General features: G+C 44.6%; 1 protein-coding gene across 1 annotated transcript in view; it reads right to left on the bottom strand.

The window, feature by feature from the left end:
• LOC147663421 (phosphatidylinositol 4-phosphate 3-kinase C2 domain-containing subunit alpha-like) overlaps window positions 1-20,495 on the bottom strand; it is a gene marked incomplete at its 3' end in the record, with an annotated part of 227,601 nt that overhangs the window by 175,549 nt on the left and 31,557 nt on the right. The window lies entirely within an intron of this gene.

Raw genomic sequence — 20,495 nt, 5'->3', positions numbered from 1 at the left:
GGACATGGCTCGCGAAGCCTGGGAATCTGAGCCAGATCGAACTCGACCTCTACCCGAATATGTAGACAACCTCAAGACCCACTTAGGCGAAATTAGGGAGATTGTGAGACAGAACCTGTTGGCCGCCCAAACCACCCAGAAACACCAGTACGACAGAGGAACCAAAGCCCGATCCTTTGTTCCCCGAGACCTCGTGCTACTACTCCTACCGTCTTCTGACCATAAGCTGCTCGGGCAGTGGCAGGGCCCGTTCCCCGTCCTAAGACAAGTGACTCCTGTCACCTATGAAATCGAAACGGACGCCAGCCGAGGGGTCACCCAAATCTACCATGTTAACCTCCTAATGAAATGGGAGGGACCCCGTCCCGTCTTATCCGGTAGTCTATCCCTTCCTTTTGAGGGATGCTTTGACCCAGACCTACCTGAATGCAACAAACAGGACCTCCGCCAGTCCTTGTCCTCTTTGCAAACAGTGTTTTCCTCCTTACCAGGACAAACCACCGTGGTGGAACATGCCATCCACACGGAACCTGGAAAGACTGTAAGACAACGACTATACCGAATCCCTGAAGCCCGTAGAGCCGTCATTAAAGAGGAAACTAACCAGATGTTGAAAATGGGCATAATAGAACCCTCCAGCAGCAGCTGGAATTCGCCCATCGTCTTGGTTCCTAAACCCGATGGCTCTACGAGATTCTGCATCGATTTCAGAGAGGTGAATAAAATCTCTGCCTTCGACTCCTATCCCCTACCCCGTGTAGACGAGATGGTGGAGCGCATAGGCAAAGCTAAGTACATAAGCACCCTTGACCTGTGCAAGGGCTATTGGCAGATCCCCTTAAAAGAAGAAGACAAACAAAAGACCGCGTTCTCAACCCCAGAGGGCTTGTTCCAGTTTAAAGTAATGCCCTTCGGGCTCCATGGAGCCCCGGCTACATTCCAGAGGGCTATGAACCTGGTCTTGCAACCCCATTCCCATTACTCAGGGGCTTACCTAGACGACATCGTCATATATAGCGATACATGGGAACAACACCTTTCCCATTTGCAGTCTGTTGTCTCCTCCCTTGGTAAACATGGCTTCACCATCAACCCCTCCAAGACCACTATAGCGGCACAAAGTGTAAGGTATCTAGGATACTTGTTGGGAGAAGGGCACATCCGTCCTCAGGACAACAAGGTCAAGACCATCCAAGCCATACCCTTCCCCCAAACACGGAAAGAACTCCGTGCCTTTCTAGGGATGTTGGGCTATTACAGGAGATTCATCCCCAACTTTTCCCAAACCGCAGCCCCACTGAACGATCTACTGAAGAAAACTGCAAAAACAGAAGAGATACTAAAACAACCGTCTCCCTTGCTGTTACATGCCTTTAACCTACTCAAGAATTCCCTGGTTTCTGAGCCTGTGTTAATAAGTCCCGATTATTCCCAGCCTTTCATCCTACAGACCGACGCGTCCGATCAGGGTTTGGGAGCTGTCCTGTCCCAAAAGGATTCAGAGGGGGCAGAAAAACCAATCCTCTACCTCAGTAGGAAGCTTTTCCCACGTGAATTGAACTATTCAGTTGTTGAAAAGGAGGCACTGGCTATTAAATGGGCAGTAGAGAGCCTCCGGTATTACCTGGAGGGACGGGAGTTCCTCTTATACACCGATCACGCCCCACTAGAATGGATGGCACGTAACAGAGGCCACAATGACCGAGTACTCCGGTGGTTCCTCTCTCTGCAACCCTTTCGATTCAGAACTTTACACCGGAAAGGGCTAGAACAGGGTAATGCGGACTACCTCTCCCGTTATCCGCCACCTACAACCCCTACAAGAAAGACTGCTAGGGAAAGGGGATGTGAAGAAGCGACCCTTACCTCCCCGGGGCGGCGACCCAGTGTGGACTCCCTTGCCTCCGGAACCACGCATGCCGTAACTCAGCCAACCCGGGCTACTCCTCTCTCTTTCTCTCTACAGGCGCCGGCAGCAACAGCGGTACGCAGCGGACCGGAAGCGACCTCTCGTGACCCCGGAAGTGTGGCGATTCAAGAAAGACCGGAAGTGATCGCACCCGACCCCGGAAGTCATTCCCCAGGTTCCCGTCCAGAGGATAGAAAAACCGACAAGCAGGAAGACGAGGGGTTCCCAACAGTGGACTTGTGGCAGGAGATACCAGCAAGCGAAGAACCAGCAGCGGAGAGCGGAGGAGAAAGGAAGACCCGAGACAAGGAAGAGGAGGAGGACGTTTGGTGCGAGGATTGGTGGCGACCTCAGGAGGTGGCTGGAGAGCGGCCGTAACTCGGAAGAGAGTTACGGCGGGGCACGTGAGTACCTTGTCACCTTTCCCCTTGTAGTTAGTGTAAATACTGTATATAGAGTCACGATCAGCACCCACTGTACCATTAACGCACCCCTGGCACTGTATAGTACTGGACACCAATTCCCCACAAGCAACACCCTCTCCCCGTTACCCGTCTTTTACTTCCCTTCTCCACCTACCCTACCGTCCCTCCCTCACGCTCGCTTTAACCCCCTCACTCCCCGGTGCGGGTGGAAGTACTCCTAAGTCCGTTTTGCTCAGGACTAATCGCCCTGTATTTTTTCTCTTGTACCTCTGAGGGACACACTGTTACCTCTACCTCGGCAAGACGACCCCAGCCCAGCAGCGGACATCCTACAGACGACCCCCTCGCCGGACTCTCACCACAACGACCCCAGCCTGCATCTCCTACCTGGACTCCACCCCTGGCACATGTACTCCAAAGACCTTGCTTCTGTACACTCAATAAGTTCTTGCTGATCATAGCGCACTTCATCCGGCCTCCGCGCCTGTTATTCCGGCCCGCCCCAAACCCACTCCACAGTGGTCTTCATCATCTTCAGGGTGTCTTCGATGCGAAGGGTAATCCTGCTGTCTAGTGTCGGCTGCGTGGTGCTGGGAGCGGTGGGAGGGGGTTCCTCGCTGAGGTTGTTGTTGTCGAAGTTGTCATAGATGATCTTGATTTTGTCATGGAAGAAAGCGCAGAGTCTGTCGCAGAGGTCACAATCCATGAATGAGCATGTAGAGGTCCACACTCTGAAGACTGAGGCATAAGTGTCTACATTTAATCCCACAGGTTGATACCACTTATTGAAAATGTGTTGCTTATGAGGATATGTGTCATAGTGTTGAAACTCCTTTCCCATATTTTCTTAGCCTCAATGTAATCGTTGCAATCATCATACTCTTCCACTACTAAAATACTTTCTTATTGCAGTACAAATTTTCCCAACAATGGTACAGACTTTTAAAATCTTTGGATCGGTTGTGATCACCTTTCTAAAGCTGCTCCAGGTGTAGTCTAAATGGTGACAGGTGTTGACACCACATACATCATCTTAAATCCATGATGTGAACGGGCATAATGAACGGTGTCACTCCGAAAATTAAAACATTTTGTAACTACTGCTGCAGTCGGGTCATATTTAGAGTTGGATGGTTGGGTATCCAAGAGCATTAACCCAAATGTAAAGCAACCAGAGGTATCACATACAGTATATGCATACCGGTTGTGGGGAGGAGAGAGTTGAATGGATGGATTTTGATAAAGCTCTATCAATAATCTGATGCTCCAATGGGCAGTGTCGTTGGTGGGTGTATGGGATGTATTTTATAAGGATAATAATAAAAAGACAAACCATAAAATTAAAACATTTTGGAAGGTATCTACTTGCATGTATACAGAATAACGCACAATCGAAGTTAAAGAACAATGAAGCAGCTGGCAAAAATGAGCTCAAGAAGGAAAAGTGGTAACACCCACATGGAACTTGGTCAGCTTGTTACTTTAAGGCCAGAGTGGGAAATACCATAGAACCAGGAGGCCTAGGCTCGAGGCAAAGATGGCGGTTGTGTGAAATCACTGTGCGCTCAGACCAGTGCTTTGGGGGGAAGAAAATGCAGATTATGCCGAAATGAACGGCTGCTGCCTCCCGAGAAATATGCTGAGGAAATGGTATTGGAATTCCTTTCACCTTGCACCACAGCAACATAGGAAAACAATATAAGGAGGAGCGGAGATGGTGGCAGAGACCGGCTCCGATGCGAGGAAGCCGGCTAGAAATTAACTAGTGAAATTAGGCTGATTGGCCTCATAGTGCTCCGCTATCTATGGAGAGAGAGACCTAATAATTTTCAAACACAGGCCAAAGCAGGAAGCAAAGCATACCTCACTGTGACCCCCGAGTGGAGTGCCGACGGGGACGCTATCATGGCTCCGAAGAATGCGGCGGCACTGGCCGCTGCCAAGACGAGAGCGGTGAGATTGGCTCAGCGAGAAGCCGGTGGGCAAGCAGGGCAGCGGAACCACGTCGGAAGCGGCTGCAGGCTCCAGAACCCCAAAGCAGGGAGGGGCACTAGCGAGGAAGGGGAGTATGACCGGCCCGTCGGTGGCTGCCTTACTTCGGAAAACACCGGCAAAACTCGTTCCGGGTCACGGTGGGAAGAGCAAGGCAGGAGACTCTGCATTGCAAGCTCCCGCCGCAGCGCCAGCTGACGAACACTCTGTTGCAGCAGTCAGCGCTTCTGATGCCCCTGATGTTCCTGGCGTCCCTGGGGGGCCTGAAATAGCAAGTCCCGAAGTTAACAGCGTGGCACCTGAGGTGAGCACGACTCTGGGCATAAATGCGCAATGTGACGATCTCGTGGAAGGTATGTCCCCCTCATCGCTCCCCACGATGATAGAAATGGATAAGAATATTGTATTAGACTCTGTATCTGACATTGATACTGAGACTAACGCGAGAGATGAAGGGGGGGGGGGCTCAGGTATGTGTAATAGACCCAGTATGTGCAATTGGGCAGGAGCCGGTGTTGGTGCTGAAGAAACTAAAGAGCAGCAGGCTGTGGCAGAAGAGTCTCTAGCACCTCTATTTGCTTTAGCTGATTCTAGGACAGCGATGGACATTAGAAAAGCTAATATATTAAACCCGACTAACTTCGAGGGTGCTGATGCTGAACAAGATAAAGACCCTAGCGACTTTTTTTCATTTTCAGACAAGCTTAAATGGTCTGATGAGGCCGAATCCGACCTAACGGATGAAAGTGATGACGGTGTAAAATTGGGTGATTCAAAGGTGAATCCAAAAACTGTCCTGAAGCGGAAAAAAGCCATCATGGAGCAGCAGAATTAGCCTGGGACTATACCCCATTGTCTCAGCTCACTAGTCCATCTGGTTTGATGTCCGGCTTGACTAGTGTCCCACAGCACCCAAACTGCCCAGTATATTCGAATCCAGCTATACATTTGGGGATCGAATGACGGAGCTGGAGTACCGAATTGTTACCAACGAGTCTGAGATTGCCGCGAACCACAAGCAGGTCGAATCTCACGAGGCTGAGCTAGCGTATGTCAGATGGAAGCTAGAGGATTTCGAAAACCGCCTACAAAAGAATAATCTACGCATACTGGGTGTTCCGGAGACAGCAGAGGGGGAAGATGTTTAATCATTTGTGGTAGAGCTTCTCCATGACTCACTGCCTGAGCTGTCCAGTTGGAATCGGGACACGGAAATTCAGCGCGCCCCCTGCGTTCCCCTTACCCTAAAACATGCAGTTAAACCTGGGGGATACCCACAGGCTATTCTCGTTTACTTTTGAAACTTTCTCCTCCGACAGGCAATATTTGAGAAAGCAAACGTGCTAGAGGTGCGATCTCCTATTTTGTGCCCCCTGACTTCTGCCACATCACTGTTGAAAGGAGGTCGAGGCTGTGCCAGTTGATTTAACAGTTTCAAGAAAAGAAGGCACAGGCATATCTCAATAATCCTGCTCCTCTTAAAGTAATATATGGGGGTCAAACAAAATTCTTTATCTCTGAAATTAAAGCGAAAGAATATCTTGATAGGCTCAATTAGGGCATGAGCAGAACTAACAAGTCTTGACAACAATTATAACTACAGCTGTAGCATGAATAAATCATTTGGGGCATAGATTGAGAAAATAGGTAATATGGGGGATTAGGTCTAATCCGCACGTGTCTGCAATAAAATATGCAAGGTTACTTTATCTGCAAGTTTGTCGTTTGTCGTAGTAGGAGTATTAAATTAAGCACTAGTCAGGAGACACATATCCATCACAACAGACTCTGACGGGTGTTGGGGCGGAGAGTGGGGGGGCAGGGTTGGAGGGGGGCGGTGGTGGTGGGAAGGCAGGGGGAAAAAGCAATTAAAAAAAGCAACTTCAAATGTACAATAAGATTAGATTGGTTGCAAAACATGCAAAAGACTGACATTTCAGTGTCAACTGTTAAAGGGAGAAGAGCACATATCATATACACGGCAAATTTAAAAAAACGCACTGGGGAGACTGAAATTATGTTCCTGAAATGTGGCTAGACTTAACGATAGGGGTAAGAGGGCCCGCTTATATGAAATAATTAGACAGAATTCCAATGATGTACTCTGCCTCCAAGAGACTCACCTGCCTGGGGACGAAAGGGATTTATTAAGGGTTCCCGGATATAATCTGCTTGAGTCTACAACGCAAACATCCAAAACCCGTGGGGTAGCCATCTTAGCTAAAACTTTCCTTGGGCAAGCTATATGTAAGGCGGTTAACACTCTTGGAAGGTGGGCTATCGTAGAACTAAAACTGGGGATTACTATCTGCTCAGTGTATAGCTCTAATCAGGACGACCCAACATATATTCGAAGAGTTGGAACTAGAGCTGGCCTCTTGGCCTAGAACATTAATATTCTGTGGAGATTTTAATGTTTCCCTTGGGTCTACAGGGAATAGGCAGAAACAAGATGCATACACAGGCCGCAAACCGAAAGTATTTAGAGCCATTAATCAACTTAGGTGTAGTTATGATCTAATAGATATTTGGGATTCTAAACATCAATCGGACCCCGGGTATACTTATTTTTCGTATCCCCACAATAAGTATGTGAGAATCGATTATATATTGACAACTAGAGACTACTCTACTCAAGCAGAAATTGTTAAATGCCCAAAGACAATCTCAGACCATAACTCATTGATCCTCACAATCAATATTGCCAATTTTAACAGGCCTCGTTCTAACTGGTCATATGAAAGAAAACTCTTGGCCAACAGAGAATATATAAAATACATAACTGCCTGGAACCAGGGATTCTTTGATTGCAATCAATACAGCACATCGAGGGGAGTGGTGTGAGATTGTTTTAAAGCCACCCTTAGGGGAGAGACAATTAGCTTTGTGGCCAAACGTAAGAAACAGCAAAACAAGGACAACTACCTACGGATGCGTGAATTGGCTAAAGCAGAGGAAGAGCATATCACCCTAATAATGCGGGGTAAAGATGGTGGAACAACTTTGCCCAAAATGCTAGTTCTTAAAGCATAGCTTAATAGCAGGCTCACCCAGAGAGCAGCAGAGACATTTCAGTCAAACCAGAATAAAATGTATGAAAATGGGGAAAGGGTTGGAAAGCAGTTGGCATTACGTACCCGGCAGAAACTATCCTATGATATGGTAACGGCTATTGAATTTGAGGGTCAGGAGCATACAACATTGGGTGATATTGTGGAAGTTTTTCGGCAATACTATCAAAAGCTATATTAAAATGATGATACAACTGATCCAAAAGAAATGAAAGAGTTTTTAAGGGCATGGTTAATTGAGAGTGGGATGAGTAGTACCATTGATGAAATCACTAGAGAAGATCTGGAAAAAGAAATCACGGTCACTGAGCTGCAATTGGTCCTATCTGGCCTGGCCTCAGGGAAAGCCGCTGGCCCTGACAAACTCCCACTAGAATTATATAAAATTCTCAGAGAACAAATAATACCTTACCTGAAGACCTATTTATTGGGATACAATGGAGCGGTACCCCACCTGAGTCATGGAAGGAAACTAATATAATCATCTTCCCTAAAAAGGGAAAGCCTCCAGAACTTCCATCGTCATACCGCCCAATTTCACTAATTAATTTCGCCTCGAAGCTCTACGCAAAGATTTTGGCCAATCGGCTCGGGAGGGTCATTGAACATATGGTCTACCCCTGGCAGCATGGCTTTATTCCTGGTGAAGGCACTGCGGATCACACCCGCAGGGTCATCTCTCTTTTTGACATCATGAGTGGGATGGGGGGCCAGATGACGATGATCCTCCTCGACTCCGAGAAGGCTTTTGATCGAGTTTTATGGAAATTTTTATGGGAGGTGCTTGAACTGAATAACTTTGGGCCCGGTTTTGCTAATTGAATCAAAGTAATGTATCAAGAACCAAGGGCCAAGCTTCAAGTGATGGGCATAGAATTTAGATCAATTAATATATTAAGAGGCACAAGGCAGGGATGCCCATGCTCCCCAATATTGTTTGCCATGTATATCAAGCCCCTGATTCTAAAATTAATAACATCTCGGGCAATAGAACCCATTATTGTTGGCATACATGAAACTAAGATATTGGCCTATGCCGATGACGTGGCGGTAGTAACGCCTTACCCTGCTGAGGCAATTGTAGAAATTGAACTTATTACCCAAGTGTTTGGTCATTATTCTGGGTATTCACATAATCGTGAAAAAACAGTGATTATATGTACCAATAATGTTGAATATGAGGATCCAAAGAAAGTAGGTAAAACCACATATTTTGGAATATGTATTTCCCCCTAGGGTAGAAAACATTAACAAACTTAACTACGAACCCCTAATGAAGGCTATAAGGAAAGATCTCACTAGGGTTAATAATCTTAATCTGTCAATCATTGGCAGGGGGAATTTTTTTTAAATGAATATTCTTCCCAGGTTATTACATCTATTCCGAGCTATTCCCCTAATAGTGGAAGATAATATCATTAATTCCATAGAATCACAAATGTCAAAATTCATTTGGCATTATGGAAAAATTAGGAGGGCTATAACATATTCATCTCTACCTCAACATAGAGGCGGATTGGCGATTCCTAATAGAATGTTATACCTCTGGGCCGTTCTTCTTCAACAAATGACACCGTTCTTTAATATGAAATCATTTACCGAAATTACACAGAATAACGAGATACCATCTATATATAAATTAGCAATTGGGAATAAAGCAAAAGGTCTTTTGTTGAGACAACTAGAACTGTCTTACTACAAGAAAGTTAAGTTTAAGATCATCAATAGTGCTTGGAAAATCTGGAAGAAGTCCTCCAGACATCTTGCAATCCCAAAACTTAACAAATACACCCCGCTATGGCACTCCTCGGTATTGTCAATACAAGCGAACGATGATATTGCCAAAAAATGGGAAAAGTTGGGGATTGCCACAGTGGGGGATTTTCTCGGGGGAGAATCCGACATTAGGTATTTGAACCTTCAAACAAACTTTGCTATTCCTAGTACCGATTATTTTAAGTTTATCGAAGTTAACACTATTCCTAATTTAAAAATTCCAAGAATCACACTTGAGAACATTCCTTTTCTTGAGAATATAGGGAAACCTTCAACTAGAATAGGCACTATATATGACATGTTATTGGAGAAACAAAAGGACGATCTGGAACACATAGTATTGTATTGTATTGTATTGTATGTTGGATTTATATAGCGCTTATAACCCAGGGGTCTCTAAGCGCTTGCCTTGGGAACCCGTCCTGGCTTTTCCCTGTGAGATAGCCCCTACATGGCATCCCCAAGGTGAAAGCCAGGCATCCCGCCGCGGGGGGCCGTCGTGGGCAGGTAAACTTATTAATCCCAATGTAGATATTGATATGTCTCTGTTGTTAACATCCAAACTACTTCTATCATCTAATCTAAAAGCACAACTATATAAAACTATTTACAATTTATAGTCTACACCAGCTAAGTTACACACTTGGGGCAAAAGAATAAATGATGAATGCCCGAGATGTGGAATAGGCCCTGCAAATCTAGTACATATGTTCTATGAATGTGGTAAATTAACATTTAAAAAAAATGCTATACGAATTTTGGGAGGAAGTGTTTGGCCATAAAGTAGCGGAATCACCCACACTCTATATACTTGGCTATGATAGTACTCTTGGACATTGCAGGGAAGAGGAAACATGTTTATTTTTAGGCACAGCAGTCTATAGAATAATATTGGCAGCTCGTTGGAAGGAGGTGGATTCCCCGAATTTCCAAATGTGGCTAACTCATTTTCTGGGAATTTATAATCAAGAAAAAGTCATCTATGCAGCTAGAGGGAAAAATTCTAGAATACGTGGTTGTAAAATTTGGCTGTCAATTGCCGCCTGGAGTAGCGATATAAGAAATGCTTAAAGACGAACTGTTTTGTTTTGTTTTTATTCAGGCTCTTCTCTTTTATATAGCTCTTAGGCCTCATGTTGTATGATATTTTACGTAATGATGCAAGGTTTTATCTTTTTAACCTAATATTATTAATCATATATGTCCTTTCTTTATGAATTATTGCTGATGTATTTGAATATCTCTATTATCTTTTGTACAATATTTGGAGTTGCTTAATAAAAATATTTTTTTTTTTTAAAAGGCCAGAGTGGTGAGTAAAAATTCCTCCTCAAGCCAGCTTTGAACAAGAGTTACTCTGCCACACTGCAGCAGGTAATGCAAGGTATGGGAGACACTGAGTTATGGAATGAAACAGGTTCCTCTATGAAGGAACCTAGGCAAGGGACTGAAAACCACAATCGCAATGCCTGCAGTTGCGCATATCTCGCTTCAAGGGCTCAGTGTAATCAAGTTTCATGTGCAGGACATGCTACTCACTGCAGGAACCTCAGTGGGGTCATAAGTCGCACTAGTGTTAGGAGATATGCACCCCCAATTGATGGGCTGCAGCCCCAAATACATCAGAAGAACAAGTACCTGTAGTAAATGGGTTTTAACATGTAGAATGTAATTAATATGTACAACATGGTAGTAGTTCTATATTCTAAGTTCTGTGTGTATCTAGGGTTGTATAGAATGTTAAGGCAGAAAGTGCTGGGGAAATGGGAGGCCGTTACTGTATGCTGCAAGGGTTGATTATAAGAATGATAACCACAATTATACAAGTTCTTGGAATTATTCGGAAAGAAGATCACTACATTTATTTGGTGACAAGATGGTAGATATCCACCCCTTCATGTAAGAGTCCTTATCGGATTTCACTTCTATACCTACAACCTCATTTTAGCGTTGCAAGCAACTTTCAGATCCTGGAAGCTCCTTTAAGGATTTTTAACCTTGCAAGCTAGACCATGAAACCACATCGCCTATGTGTTATTTTCAAGGTTGATGGAACCTTTACTTTACTTCTAACAAGACTGGTAGCGCTGCTCACGTAAATCCCAACAGCCTAGTGTACTTTGAAAAGTACCTATTCGAGCACCTTACGGCACGCTCTCATTCAAGCGAGTTTCAAAGGTAATCACGAGCACTCCTCGGCACGCACCCATTCCTCACCTGTGGTGCGTGTCGGCATTCTTCTCATTCACACTGTACATTCTGAGGCGAGCACATATTGTGACGAGATCATGTAGCGTGACCTTTGCGTGCTGCCATTTTGGATTGCGTCTCTTGCTGCTTTGTCTTATGCAAGTAGATACAAGTGCAGTGCAGGACACATACTAGCTTTTTCAGCTGATTTCATGAGAGATTTACATATTTAATTCCATTGTCAATTGTACATTTACTCACCGCCAGTTGCTCGATCAAATTGGAACATATTTTACCGTTGAACTGTTACCGACCACAGCAAGTATCTAAGTTTTGTTATTTTTTAACAAACTTACTATTTTGGCACCCCGAATTCTTTCCATATAACTTTAAATTTTAATAATTTTCACTATGGAAACCAATGCCAGGTCTACCATTGCAAATATGGAAATTGCAAACGTTGGTATTACCCTGAATGAGGTAATATAAATTTTATGGTCAAGTTATGTTCCCTAGCGCGTACCCCACCGACTCCATGTACGAGTTAAAGTGCATGTAACTTCCCTCCTGTACCAGCTATGAAGACGCAAATACATTTGCGTCCAACGTTAACTTGTCCTCTTTCAGACCCACCATGAATGGGTTAGATGGTCCGTTCCTAAGTATGCTATGCCAACGTCTTTTTGAAGTGTACTCCTACGTTTTTCAGCCTGGCTGAAAGTAGGCCCTGAATCTCTGCCACCGAGCCTCTTTTCTGGCTTCTGACTGCGAGGGCCCCTGCCCAAGCAGCCCCCGTACCCGTGAACTCTGACTTACTTCTAGCGCGGCCCTCCGTGCTCAGCTCAGCCTGCTGCCTGCCAAGATTGACTATAACCTTCGAGTTATCTGTTTCCCTCCCCGAAAATACATTCCAGCCTGCTAGTTTCAGTAAACATCCTTCCTCAGCCGCAGGGCTAAAGGGCCGACCTGTCTCTATGCAAGTAATTCATAGCCTCCGTTGCCATGTTTTCATGGAAGGCCCCACGCTTCTCATACAGACACTCAGGCGCTTATACACGCACTCACAGCAAGTATAGAATAGCTTCTGCTCTAGAGACCTTTCTGCCCAGATAGCTTAGTTCCTAAACATCAGATATCAGATATGATAGAAGCACGAGTTGATCTGACATGCCAGACTTCTGTCTCTTTCCGTCAGTGCAAATGTCAAGCCCCCTGCACCCCGTCAATCACACGTCATGCAGCTGCGCGCGCATCCAAGCTTCCGATTTCTGCTGACATTGCAACATTCTGTTAGCACCACCCCTTGGTGCCACCCACTTGCGTCACCTATCAGTGACGTTTCTAGCACTCACCTCTAGTTCACGCCTAGTTTACGCCTCTTGATGATGTACTAGTACCACGTGTATGCTGTTATCTTGTCTTCTCTCAGCTGTTACGCCTCTTACATTGAACATTATGATGTAAATCAAGTATATAAGCTATGTATTGTCAATAAACGAGAGCGCGCTCATCTATCCCTTCTGACACCCTGTGTGGTGGTCAGAACATGATATCCTGATTCCTTTATGAGGAATAAAACCCTTAGAAACTCTTACACCACGGACTCTGTTTTCCTTCATTCTGATTGAGTTATTATTGATTAAGTACTTACCTGCATAGAAATTAAGAGAGTAAATTAATTATTTACGTCATGAACACACCAAAATAATTTATAGCTAGTCCTGGTGATTCTATTATAAAATAGTTTAAGTGGAAGGGATCATTTTTTAGGTCTCGTGGCGATTACAGCGCGAAGCGCTGTCTCGCCAGAAACCTAATGTGAGCGACGCAGCATTCGAGGAGACAGCACCTGGCCGCCCACATTTCCTCTCCGAGAAGGCGATCGGAGCGGGCCACGCACACGAGAACGCGCTCGCTGTGGCCAGCTGCTGTCTCCTGGGAAGCTCCAACACGACACACGCATGCGCATACCCAGAGACACACACACACACACGAGCGCCAATGCACACACGCATACATACAGAGAACCCACCCCCGCCGTCGCACACACACACACACGAGTGCACCAAGACCCCCACCCCCACTACAACTAAGGCCCACTTACCGCCACTCGGGACTTCAGCCGCCACCGCGGGGCTCTCCCTCAGGCATGGGAGCCCCGCTCTCAGGCACTCCGTGGGCGCGTGCGCGGGCTTCCGAAGAAGGAAGTCCCGCCCCACGTGCTGTACGCCGAGAACAATATCCGGACAATGCTAAAGTTTAGTGGACACCCCACAAGTGACACAGCAGAGAGGGGGCGCATCAGGGAGGTGGCTTCAGGAGAAACCCAGGGACCGAGAGTAAAATATTGAACTGGAGGGAAAGGGGCGAGGAGGGAGGGGGCAGCTGAAGCAGGGGGCACGGCGAGGAGCATTGCTGGGCATTAAACAGGGCCTCGGGGACGTGCACCGCTCGTCTTTTTAATATGGCGGTTTCGTTTTTTTGTGTATAAGAAATTGGACACAAGAGGTCGTCCACGTAGTCCTTCTTTAGTTTGGACGCCTGAAACAGTCATTGGAAAGGACGGGAGGTTAGGCGGGGTTTAGGTGACGTCACATGCTAGGCCTCCTGCCGGAAGCGGCAGACAGCACACTTTGGTCTGCAGTGATGGCAGAAACGTACCTGGTGTGGAGTTTCGAGGAGCTAACCCAGACAGCCTGTCGGCCCCGCGCAGCACATTGAGGAGCAGAGGCTGTAGCACTGGAGAGAGTATTGCGCCTCCAGAGGCTTATACTGGGCTGCCTGCTGATCCTGTTGTGGGTGAGTGCTGCTAATGATCCAGAGAGAGTGTCTTGGTTGCATGGGGCAATGATAGCTTGGTTCCCTGGGCTCAAGTGACTGTCCGGTAAAGTAGCTACTATGGATGCAATATGACTGAGAATTTTACTACTGTCTTCCTCTTTCCAAATATTTCTTTTTGTGTCCTGATGTATTAAGGCAGTCTTTTTGTATTGACCATTGACTGATACATTTTCTGCACAAGCACTGACAACGACATCTACTACACGAGTGTCAGATAGTAAAATATTAATACATGCTTTCGTGATGATTGCTATTCAAATTTTAATTTTTACAATGCAGGCTATACAAACAAACCAAGATCTTAAATGACCGTATGTTCGTACTTTAGGCACTATTTGCCTGAGGTGCATAATCAGAGCTGTGTGAATAATAACAGCTGTGAGCCCGTGGCTGAGGTGCATAATCAGAGCTGTGTGAATAATAACTACGTCAGCCCCGTGCGTGAGGTGCATCATCAGAGCTGTGTGAATAATAACATCTGTGAGCCCGTGGCTGAGGTGCATCATCAGAGCTGTGTGAATAATAACTGCGTCAGCCCAATGCGTAAGGTGCATCATCAGAGCTGTGTGAATAATAACAGCTGTGAGCAACAGCATACTCTTGCACACACTCTCACTGCTCACCAATTCAAAGTTTGCTAAAAAATCTATGCAATGCATTGTCATACACAATTCCAATAACTCAAACTTTAATGCTGCGAGACCTATTGCATTGTAAATGCTTGTAAACTACATTGCTACTTTGGATAATGGTAACATTTAATCTCCTGAAAGTAAAAAAAGAATCCTAATGCACTGTTTAGGGCATGAAGGACACAGAGTCTACAATCGAATGCTAAAAGCGGAAAGAGCTGGAGACAGGCATTTTTAGCTGTGCCATTTTAGATTTGAAAAGAAATGAAGTAAATTACCGTATTTGTAAAGCGCACAATTACCCGAGGGTGTCAAGGCGCTGGGGGCCGTCATGAAGATTAAGCAAGCTATTGCCCAGAGTTACATGGTGCTGGGCTAACCTGCCGCCGGCGAATTGTGTGAACATTATGTGCGTTGCTGTTACTAAATGTGCTTTTTTCAAAAGGAACCAACAATAGCTTGAGTCAATTGAAGAGTAGGTTTCTGCTCTTAAGAAATTTCCATGTGCAAATTTGGGGTGTTGCATAAAGAATTAGTCTGCGATCAGACTGTGGTTATCACTAAGAATAAAGGATTTCAGGATGGGTTGTGGATTGAAGGTGATTCTAGCTTAACCCCTTCCATGCTCATGACGAGCTCAGCTCGTCATGCAGTACACTGATCGTGTGCTCATGACGAGCTGAGCTCGTCATGAACAATGGGATTTACAGATCACTCAGCACAGGAGGGGAAAAGTCAAAGCACCCAAGGTGTTAAATGACATCATAGCCTTTGTGAAAAAAGCGGAATTATCAGAGAAAAGTTCCAAAGCAATTTCTGCACAGGATGATACACCGACTTAACAAAATTTCACAGGAAAGAAAAGGAAAGAGTACATATATACTAAAAACACTTCTAATCGCAATAATGAAATGAAACCCACAAACAAAGACAAGCAAGTTGAAACAACTAAATGTAAATGTAAATGTAAATGTAAATGTCAAGGTATTTGTAGAGCGCACTGTCACCAAGCGGTTTCCTGGCGCTGTTACTCATACCGCTAAGGAACCCATCCTGGCTTTCCCTGTGAAGTGTCCACTCCTGGGCACCCCCAGGGTGAAGCCAGGCATCCTAGCGCTGTTGGGGCCGGTGTGGAAGTTAAGCAAGCTATTGCCCAGAGTTGCAGCCTGGGGCCCATGATTAGAATAGGCACCGAGGCGAGAATTGTCAGGTCCGAGGAAATTGAGCCCAAGACCTGCCGAGGCGGGAATTGAACCCTGGTCCCGGGCCAGAGCTCTGCACCAGGGTCTGCCGTTCTAACCATTGAGCCACACTCCTCCACAACTTGTTTTTCTTGTTACCGTTCTGGTAGTAACCCCCATAAGATCAGGCATGAAATATGTCCAGCCAAATAGTCAAAATATTTAGAATGTGATATTGTAGGTCATTTTGCGAAGGTATGTCAATTCAAATCTTTATGTCGTGGTTTAGTTTAAACAATAAAAGATGCATAAAACAGTTCACACACAATAAGTGATAAAAAACATATGAAAGAGTAGCCTTTCGTGGGTACCACTTTAGACCATTTACATAGAAAAGTTCACAATTTAAATACAAAACCTTTAAGAAAGGGGATTAATAAAGGACAATCTATTTAACAATTTAAAAATATAATAACTACAATAAAAATGCTAGGCATGGTTGAATGTGTCAAGGGCATTTGAGGAGAACGTAAACCAAATAACATTGAAAGTAACCAAGTACTGTAGGTGACTATCTAGACATCCTTTAAATGCAGCTTTCAAAAAGGTCGAATCGAAAAGTGCAAAGGCTTTAAGTGCAAACAAGTATACTTAACAGGACATTCTACTTAGTCTCTCATTAGTTTATAAAGCACAAGTGCAAAGCTAATTGGCGGCATGATTCGAAACTACACATGTATAAAACAGCTAAAATTTCAAGCCTTTTACTCTTGTTATACCGACATCAAAAAGGTATCTGCTGATACTGAAGACAATTTTTTTAGAAGTGTCAGTTTTCAATATTCTTTCTGCCTCAAGACAAGTCCTAATGCTCATATTTCGGCAAATCGGTTTAATCCATTTCTTCCTAGATTTAGCGTAAGCAGGGCTAAAGAATAATATGTGTAGGTCATCTTCTTGTGTGTCAGATTGGCATAATACACAGCACTCAGTATTGTTCTCCCCTTGTTTTCGGATCCATTTTGATGTGTTCGAGTTGGTTTGCAGAACACCATATCGAAATGTCATGTATAGTGATTTTGCCAGCTGTGGCTGCACTTCATCCAGAAATGGCTCAAAGCTCGGAGTTGGTTTCATAAGAATAAACTGGGTCGTTAGTCTACCGGTAGCGGAGCTATGGGACACACTGATTTGAATGCAAGCCCAAAAGGTGGATTTCCATAATTTCTTATAAACTAACGTCAGTTGGGTGGGTTCGTCCCAAAAGTGCTTCAGCCCTAATTTACAGAACCAACAATGAACATGCTTAATTCACTGGAGACCTGTACCTTGGTGAAACCATAAAATTTCTTCTAGCCCTTCTTTATAGTTGTCAAGTTCGGTTGTAGACCACAGTCACACCCAAAACAGTAATGGGCTTGATAAGGCTAGGTGGTTCTTATGTTTAAGGTTTAGGTCCATAACAATAGGAATTAGAGGTGTACGCACAGCGAGGCGTAATAGTTTCCTAAAAAATTTATTTTCTCCTCCCACTAAGGTATTCTTGCATGAGGGACCCCATAGTTTCGCCCCATAAACGGATGCCAATTGTGCCCTATACTTAAATACCGCAAGTGAAGGGGATACCGCCTTAGAGGTACTGCTCTCATGTTTCTTTATTATCAGTAGGGAATTTTGGAGCAGGACAGTCTTGCTTTTCTGCAATTGCCAGGTCATTTTGGTGTCCTAGGTTATGCCTAGATAATTACAATTCTGCAAATATTCTAGATTCTGATTTTTAATAGTTTAAGTTCTTCTTAAAAGATTTATGTGGATTAACTGCCATGTATTTTGTTTTGCTGGGGTTTATTTCTAGGCCAAGAGAGTCTATTAGACATTGGGGTTTGAGATATTAAAATAGTGTCATCTGCAAATAAGAGGGCTGGTACTGGCACCCCCCCCCTAGCTTGGGCGAATCATGTGCACAGCCCAATAGATTCTCTGGGACATTGTTTACATACAATGAGAATAGGGGGGGTGTCAGCAGACACCCTTGCCTAATGCCCGTTTTTACTGGGATTAACTCAGTAAGTTCGCCCCTTGGACCACATCTAACTTTTGCAATGTTGTCCTCATGCAGTCTTATTATTTGCACAAGGAGTTCCCCTGGCAACCCCTTGATCTTTTAGGGATTTCCAAAGTAAGTCGAAAACGGCCTTCAGATCGATAAAGGCAATATACAGATGGCCTTTCTTTAAAACTGTATATTTCCAGCTCATACAGAGAAATCTAAAGACTTGGTCATTTGTGCTGGTTCTGGCTCTAAATTCAGAGTGAAATAATACCGTTTTCCTTCATTCCAGTTGTTTAGTTTTGTTAAAATTTGTCCAGCATAATTTTTTTGTAAAATATCTACTAAACTAATAGGTCGGTGGTTTGCATGGTCTTGGCGGTAACCTTTTTTTAAAATAGTAGTCATTTCGGCCCCTTTCCATGATTCCGGGATTGGTGCACCCGCAGCGACTGAATGACAAAGAAAGAGTGGCCCTACAACAAAAACCAAGGAACAGAGAACTGATAAGAACAAGTAGAAGGGCCTATAAGGAGGCCATCGCAAAGAGGAAGCAGGATTTAAAAAACCGTGCCTGGGAAGATCTAGAGAAGGCCTCTGAGATAAAGGATAGCAGGCTCTTCTGGGAGGTATTAAACCGCCCCCTATTTAAGAGTGATGCAGGTCACTAGTGAATCATGGGAATCCCATTTTGGTAAAATTTTTAATCCAAAGGCCCTACTAACTGTGGAAATACTGGATAATACAGGGGATCTGGTGATTCCATCCACAGCTTTGGCCCTTAGCTCTTCGCTCACATTGGAAGAGGTTGAGGAAGCTTTAAGGAAAGGCATATCATTAAAAGCCCCAGGCCCCGATGCTGTCCCTTTGGACTTTTTTAAACACAACATTGAGGTATGGGCACCTTTGTTGTTAAATGTGTTTAAGGCTGCCGTTGTTGGTCGTATCCCTGTGTCCTGGAAGGAGGCATTGGTGGTGCCGATCTTTAAGAAGGGCGATAGGTGTGATCCCCGATGCTATCGCCCTATATCTTTAATAGATGCATCGTGTAAAATATTGGGAAGGGTCGTTTTGGCCAGACTAGAGACATGGGCAGATTCTGTTGGCCTAATAGTGAACTCCCAGTATGGTTTCAGGAGAGGAAAGGGCACGGTTGAGCAGTGTCTGAACCTGGCACTAATCATTGGCAAGTACATGAAGGCAAGGAAATCTGCAATACACCTTGCCTTCATGGACTGGTCAAGTGCCTTTGACACTGTTTGCAGAAGTTAGCAATGGCAGATGATGGACGACATGGGTTTTGAGGAACCCCTGGTTACACTACTCCGCAGACTGCATGCAGCCACAACCGTGTCCATAAGGTTCGGACCTGGGGGTGAAATGACAAAATCCATCCCATCAACCGAGGGGGTGCGCCAAGGATGCATTTTGGCACTTTTTTTGTTTTTAGTATACACAAACGGATTAGAAAAGTATTTGTTGGACCACTGTTGCGATTTTCCAAAGGTAAATGGTAAGAGCATTCCTATGCTCTCTTATGCAGATGATACTGTATTAATGACCCTTACAGGAAATAGTATGCAGGTGTGCTTAGATGCTTTTAATACCTTCATGCTGGACCTTGACCTGAAGGTTAATTTTACAAAATCCTTTGTAATGGGCTGTGGTCCAAAAGGGTCGATAACCAGGAAATTTGTAGAGAATAACCTTACCATTGAAAAGGTGGACAATTTTAATTACCTTGGAAATCTGTTTAATAATAAACTAAGTTGGGCCCCATTAATGAAGGCCCGAGCTCAGAGTGCCAGTCGGTCCATAGAGGGCCTTTTCCGTTTTTGTAGTAAGCTGGGTCAAAAACCCGTTGCGCACCTCAAAACCCTCTATATATCAAAATGTTTATCCGTGGCCACTTATGGGGCAGGGGTATGGGGGAATCGAAAATCCCGCTGTAATACAGGTGATGGAAAATAAATTCCTAAAGCGGGTTTTATCGATCCCATCCAGTTCGTCAAATAGCTTCTGTCACAGTGAAATGGAAATGACCAATGTGACTGATATTGTTCGTCTGTCGCCCCTATTACTGTGGGGTAAAATATGGTTATCCGAAGAGCTGCAGCTCTCCAAAGAAATTCTTCAAGACTGTATGACCCTAGATAATGCAAAGCAGATCCCTTGGTTGTCATATGTCAGTAATATGTTGCACAAGATAGGTCTGGGTCATCTTTATGATAACCCTGAAAAAATCCAGGGGAACATAAAAGCCCAAATAAAAGCAAGTTATTGGAAATCTTGAAACACACCATATTTGGGAGAAGTAACTGTTTATGTCAAGCCTCAGCACCAGTTCTATCTAACTTTTATAACTAATATGCAATGGCAGTTTTATCTCACAAGGTTTAGGCTAGATATCCTTCATTTTCTGTTTGCC

This window comes from Lissotriton vulgaris, unplaced genomic scaffold (genome assembly GCF_964263255.1).
Source record: "Lissotriton vulgaris unplaced genomic scaffold, aLisVul1.2 SCAFFOLD_2208, whole genome shotgun sequence".
In the NCBI taxonomy this organism is placed as follows: domain Eukaryota; kingdom Metazoa; phylum Chordata; class Amphibia; order Caudata; family Salamandridae; genus Lissotriton; species Lissotriton vulgaris.
Note: the sequence above shows the minus strand (reverse complement) of the source record. Positions and strands in the feature narration are given on the sequence as shown.